This window comes from Oncorhynchus mykiss, chromosome 30 (assembly GCF_013265735.2).
Source record: "Oncorhynchus mykiss isolate Arlee chromosome 30, USDA_OmykA_1.1, whole genome shotgun sequence".
Lineage (NCBI taxonomy): Eukaryota > Metazoa > Chordata > Actinopteri > Salmoniformes > Salmonidae > Oncorhynchus > Oncorhynchus mykiss.
Window position 1 is genome coordinate 37693488 of NC_050570.1, and position 6000 is coordinate 37699487.

Sequence of the window (6000 nt, forward strand, 5' to 3'; positions counted from 1 at the left end):
CTCTTAGCTCTGGTGCGCCACTCGACTCTTAGTCCTCATTAAAAACTCCCTCAGTAATCAGATAAATGAGAGAAAGATGTAGGGGGGGAGGGGGGCGGAGGACTTCAACCCATGACATCCATCTGTCTGTCTGACTCATGTCTGTCTGTCCTGGGATCAGAGTCTATACGTTACCCAAAAACTCTTAAGTATCTACCCCGAATTAAGATGTCCGCAGAAAGACTGGGGTGTTAGCTATGATATGACACCTCGAGTTTGAAAACGTCTATTTTGGTTCTGAACTAGAGTGATGGGTCCTTGATCTGTACAATACAGAAACGCATAATTATGAATGTCATTCTCTTCGTGGTGATGTATCCTGAGGTACACAAAGGTAGACAAAATGAATATCCTCCTTGGCATGTGCGGGTATTATTCTACTCACTGGCTATCATTCCAATGAGCGCTGCCCCCAAACAAGACCACATTTGGTTGGTCCAGACTGGACTAAATCTGTACCAATAATAGTTTAACAAGTTAGCTCATCACCATAGAGCACAGTGGAGTCCAGTATAGCATAGCACAGTACAGTAAAGGTAAGAGTGGAGTACAGTAGAATACAGTGCAGTAAAGAAAAGTTGAGTAGAGAATAGTTCTATACAGTACAGTATATTACTGAACCCTACTTTTTTTTTTTACTGTACCAACCAGGGTAGGCAGGGTAGCCTAGTGGTTAGAGCGTTGGACTAGTAACCGGAAGGTTGTGAGTTCAAACCCCCGAGCTGACAAGGTACAAATCTGTCGTTCTGCCCCTGAACAGGCAGTTAACCCACTGTTCCCAGGCCGTCATTGAAAATAAGAATTTGTTCTTAACTGACTTGCCTGGTTAAATAAAAGGTAAAAAAAATATACATCTATGTTTCACAAGTTTGGACATCACAGTACAGCTTATTAGAGCACAGTAAAAGTACAGTATAGTAAAGTAGAGCACAGTAGAGTATATTATACTGTACTATACTCATGTGTGCTCTACTGTACTGAACTACACCACTTTACTGTACTGCAACTGTGGTCTGTGACTATGATTTCTCATTGTGGCCAATTCAATTGCAGTAATTCTGATATTTTTAATGTCATTTGGTTAGAGTGACGCGTTTTAATCACTGAATAATTCATAAACAAAATTGTTTTCAGTAAAAACACTAACTAATTGGTAGTTCTACCTTCATTTGTTACTTCTGTGAACTTTCATAATCCTCCCTCCTCAAGAAGGAGAGAAATTAGAAAATATTGATCATCTCCAGCACCATCATATGTGAAAATGGCATGTTTCTATGTTTGCTAGTTAAAAGATTTCCAATGGTATCATCGGTGTGCATCGTGTGATTTTAACCCATTATGAGCAGGCATTGCCTACTAATTGCCTACTAATTGTCCACTAATTGGTTGGTGATGTCATTGGAAACACTTATCGTCCTCTATATTTTTTACTACAAAACATCTATATCTAGTGGTCAAAACCTGTTACAGTGCCTTGCGAAAGTATTCGGCCCCCTTGAACTTTGCGACCTTTTGCCACATTTCAGGCTTCAAACATAAAGATATAAAACTGCATTTTTTTGTGAAGAATCAACAACAAGTGGGACACAATCATGAAGTGGAACGACATTTATTGGATATTTCAAACTTTTTTAACAAATCAAAAACTGAAAAATTGTGCGTGCAAAATTATTCAGCCCCTTAAGTTAATACTTTGTAGCGCCACCTTTTGCTGCGATTACAGCTGTAAGTCGCTTGGGGTATGTCTCTATCAGTTTTGCACATCGAGAGACTGACATTTTTTCCCATTCCTCCTTGCAAAACAGCTCGAGCTCAGTAAGGTTGGATGGAGAGCATTTGTGAACAGCAGTTTTCAGTTCTTTCCACAGATTCTCGATTGGATTCAGGTCTGGACTTTGACTTGGCCATTCTAACACCTGGATATGTTTATTTTTGAACCATTCCATTGTAGATTTTGCTTTATGATTTGGATCATTGTCTTGTTGGAAGACAAATCTCCATCCCAGTCTCAGGTCTTTTGCAGACTCCATCAGGTTTTCTTCCAGAATGGTCCTGTATTTGGCTCCATCCATCTTCCCATCAATTTTAACCATCTTCCCTGTCCCTGCTGAAGAAAAGCAGGCCCAAACCATGATGCTGCCACCACCATGTTTGACAGTGGGGATGGTGTGTTCAGCTGTGTTGCTTTTACGCCAAACATAACGTTTTGCATTGTTGCCAAAAAGTTCAATTTTGGTTTCATCTGACCAGAGCACCTTCTTCCACATGTTTGGTGTGTCTCCCAGGTGGCTTGTGGCAAACTTTAAACAACACTTTTTATGGATATCTTTAAGAAATGGCTTTCTTCTTGCCACTCTTCCATAAAGGCCAGATTTGTGCAATATACGACTGATTGTTGTCCTATGGACAGAGTCTCCCACCTCAGCTGTAGATCTCTGCAGTTCATCCAGAGTGATCATGGGCCTCTTGGCTGCATCTCTGATCAGTATTCTCCTTGTATGAGCTGAAAGTTTAGAGGGACGGCCAGGTCTTGGTAGATTTGCAGTGGTCTGATACTCCTTCCATTTCAATATTATCGCTTGCACAGTGCTCCTTGGGATGTTTAAAGCTTGGGAAATCTTTTTGTATCCAAATCCGGCTTTAAACTTCTTCACAACAGTATCTCGGACCTGCCTGGTGTGTTCCTTGTTCTTCATGATTCTCTCTGCGCTTTTAACGGACCTCTGAGACTATCACAGTGCAGGTGCATTTATACGGAGACTTGATTACACACAGGTGGATTGTATTTATCATCATTAGTCATTTAGGTCAACATTGGATCATTCAGAGATCCTCACTGAACTTCTGGAGAGAGTTTGCTGCACTGAAAGTAAAGGGGCTGAATAATTTTGCACGCCCAATTTTTCAGTTTTTGATTTGTTAAAAAAGTTTGAAATATCCAATAAATGTCGTTCCACTTCATGATTGTGTCTCACTTGTTGTTGATTCTTCACAAAAAAAATACAGTTTTATATCTTTATGTTAGAAGCCTGAAATGTGGCAAAAGGTCGCAAAGTTCAAGGGGGCCGAATACTTTCGCAAGGCACTGTATTATCAGGATGTCGGATGGGATATAAACCTAACAATTTCAACTTTTTTTCTCCCAAAAACCTTCTCAATTAAATGTTTGATGATATCATGATTGTTTGCATCGATCCAGTGGGTATTTGTTTTGCTAACTCTACCATCACATATGCAGTACAAAAACACCACTAAACAACAGCCACTTCCTAGGTGCACACTGGAGTTAAAGGGTAACTACACCAACAACAACAAAAAAATTCAACAACAAAAAATCCAGACCTCAAAAGTGGTCTTCCGATGTGGTTTCAGCATTGCGTGGGCTTAAAATATCCCATTTGTTTTTCTATAAAATGATTAGGAAAATGGAAACCTGGAAATGAGTTTGGGAGAATACAAAACAGAGTCAGGCAAAGAAAAAATCATATTTTACAAGGCCCTATGGGTGTCATGGCTTGCTGAATTGAAATGCAGCGATCCAACAAAAATATTTGTAATGTTACCAATGAACTACTGTATGTGTTTAGAAAAACAACAAAAAATCCTGAGCTTTCTTTTACATTGCATTCAGAACCCTTGATTTTTGCCAAATTGTTTGTTACGTTACAGCCTTATTCCAAATTGGATTAAATCTCTTTTTTTACCTCACCTATCTACACACAATACCCCATAATGACAAAGCAAAAACAGGTTAATAGACTTTTTTGCAAAAGTATATTTTTTTATAATAATCACATTTACATAAGTATTCAGACCCTTTGCTCTGTACTTTGTTGAAGCACCTTTGGCAGCGATTACAGCCTCGAGTCTTTTTGGGTATGACGCTACAAGCTTGGCACACCTGTATTTGGGGTGTTTTTCCCCATTCTTCTCTGCAGATCCTCTCAAGCTCTGTCAGGTTGGATGGGGAGTGTCACTGCACAGCTATTTTCTGGTCTTTCCAGAGATGTTCGATCGGGTTCAAGTCCGGGCTCTGGCTGGGCCACTCAAGGACATTCAGATACTTGTCCCAAAGCCACACCTGCGTTGTCTTGGCTGTGTGCTTTGGGTCATGGTCCTGTTGGAAAGTGAACCTTTGCCCCAGTCTGAGGTCCTGAGCACTCTGGAGCAGGTTTTCGTCAAGGATCTCTCTGTACTTTGCTCCGTTCATCTTTCCCTCGATCCTGACAACTCTCCCAGTCACAGCCTCTAAAAAACATCCCCGCAGCATGATACAGCCACCACCATGCTAGATTTAGGACAGTGGGTTTGAAGTGGGTTTGAAGTGTCAAAAGCTTTCTAAGTTCAATTAAAAAATTACCACACCCCCTTGGGCCTTATGGCTTAAAAATAGCCTGACTTTATAATATAGACCTACCAATAATAGACTATAAAAATAGTGATTTTTTTGTTCTTTGTAGGGAAGGGGATATTCAAATATACATTTTTATATATTATGCAAATGTTGATTTACACTGTAACATCAGTCACATGTTACAATATAGACTCATTTGATCCAGTGTAGTTATTGCTGCATCACAAGTAAAAAAAATAATAAAAAAAACATGTTTGGAAATTTTAAGATCAGATATTAATAGTAATATTCTGTAGCAATAGTATAGAGGAAAGTTAGTAACGTGTTTCAGGAGGTTGCAGTGTTATGAAGCTATCTGTTGAAGTTATAATTTAAGATCTTATTTTATTTTTCCTAATAGCCTCCCTCTCTTCTGTCTTGCGCCCCTCATAATCATCATGGTTCATCGGATTCATATTGAAACTTTCAAAGATCTTCGACGGTCGACAAGAAACAATAACATTTTCACACCCAATCGTACACCGATTACGCAATAATTTATCAACAAGGAAGCGCTTTCAAAACATCTCTACTCCACCTTCCCAAACAAATTCAAATTGTAACACATGATGATATTCACCTGTGCGTCCGTCGTCTTCTCTCTGCAGTGTAAAATAGGTATTTATTCAACAGAATTGCCATGTAGTTAGTTCAGTGCCCGTGTCTCCGCATCATTAGAGTTGATATGCACATGTCGCTGTACTTGTCACGAGTGAAGCAGCACAGGGACATGTGTTGTGGTGAAGTCGGCTGGCTTTTCCAGTAGAGCTACACTGGATTCTCTGGGCGTTAAAACACAACGTTTCTGTAACAAAGTAAGGTTGGCAAATGCATTATGTCAATGGCTTTCAAAGTTTTTCAGCGGGGACCCATTTTTTTCGGGATGGTACTTACTCTAGAATGTAGTGGAATATGGGTAAATTCAAAGAGGGTGCTACTAAATGAATGTCTACTTTGTTTTATTTAGCCTATGCCATTATACATTACATACCATTAAATTGTTCTCTACAATATTATCACCTGATTAAATCATAACGTTAGTTTGTGGTGTGACCGTTGCTAGTTTAGACCGCACAGCTATTTGTTAAATCTAGACCATATTTCGTCTTTGGACCAATCAAACTCAACTAGATATCCTCGTCAGTTTCATATCCCCGACCAATCAACGTTGCGAGGGACCGTTTCTATGGCAATTTAAAGGGAAAGACTCAGAAATAGCTATGAAAAGTGGAACAGATTTTTTTTTAGGGAGGGTAGATGTTCAAATTCAGTCTGTTAGCTTTGTAAATTAAGATACAGTACCAGTCAAACGTTTTTCCACAACTACTCATTTAAGGGTTTTAATGTATTTGTACTATTTTCTACATTGTAGAATAATAGTGAAGACCTCAACACTGTGAAATAACACATATGGAATCATGTAGTAACCAAAAAAAGTGTTAAACAAATCTAAATATATTTGAGATTCTTCAAAGTAGCCACCCTTTGCCTTGATGACAGCTTTGCACACTCTTGGCATTCTCTAAACTAGCTTCCTAATAATACCTTATAGTCCCACTAAACACAAA

The 6000-nt window shown here is 39.1% G+C and overlaps 1 protein-coding gene across 7 annotated transcripts in view; it reads right to left on the minus strand.

Moving 5' to 3' along the window:
- Positions 1–5479, minus strand: part of LOC110520999 (SH3-containing GRB2-like protein 3-interacting protein 1) — a 110919-nt gene extending 105440 nt beyond the window's left edge. For 3 of the 7 annotated variants that reach the window (XM_036969054.1, XM_036969048.1, XM_036969050.1), the window contains exons 1-2: positions 5327–5474; positions 5013–5237 (exon numbers count right to left, since the gene is read on the minus strand). The gene's annotated coding sequence lies outside the window, so the exon portion shown is untranslated. Of the gene's footprint in view, positions 1–5012; positions 5238–5326 lie in introns of all 7 variants that reach the window. The other 4 variants (XM_036969046.1, XM_036969045.1, XM_036969056.1 and 1 more) reach the window with 3 other exon arrangements.
- Between the last annotated feature and the right edge of the window lie 521 nt (positions 5480–6000).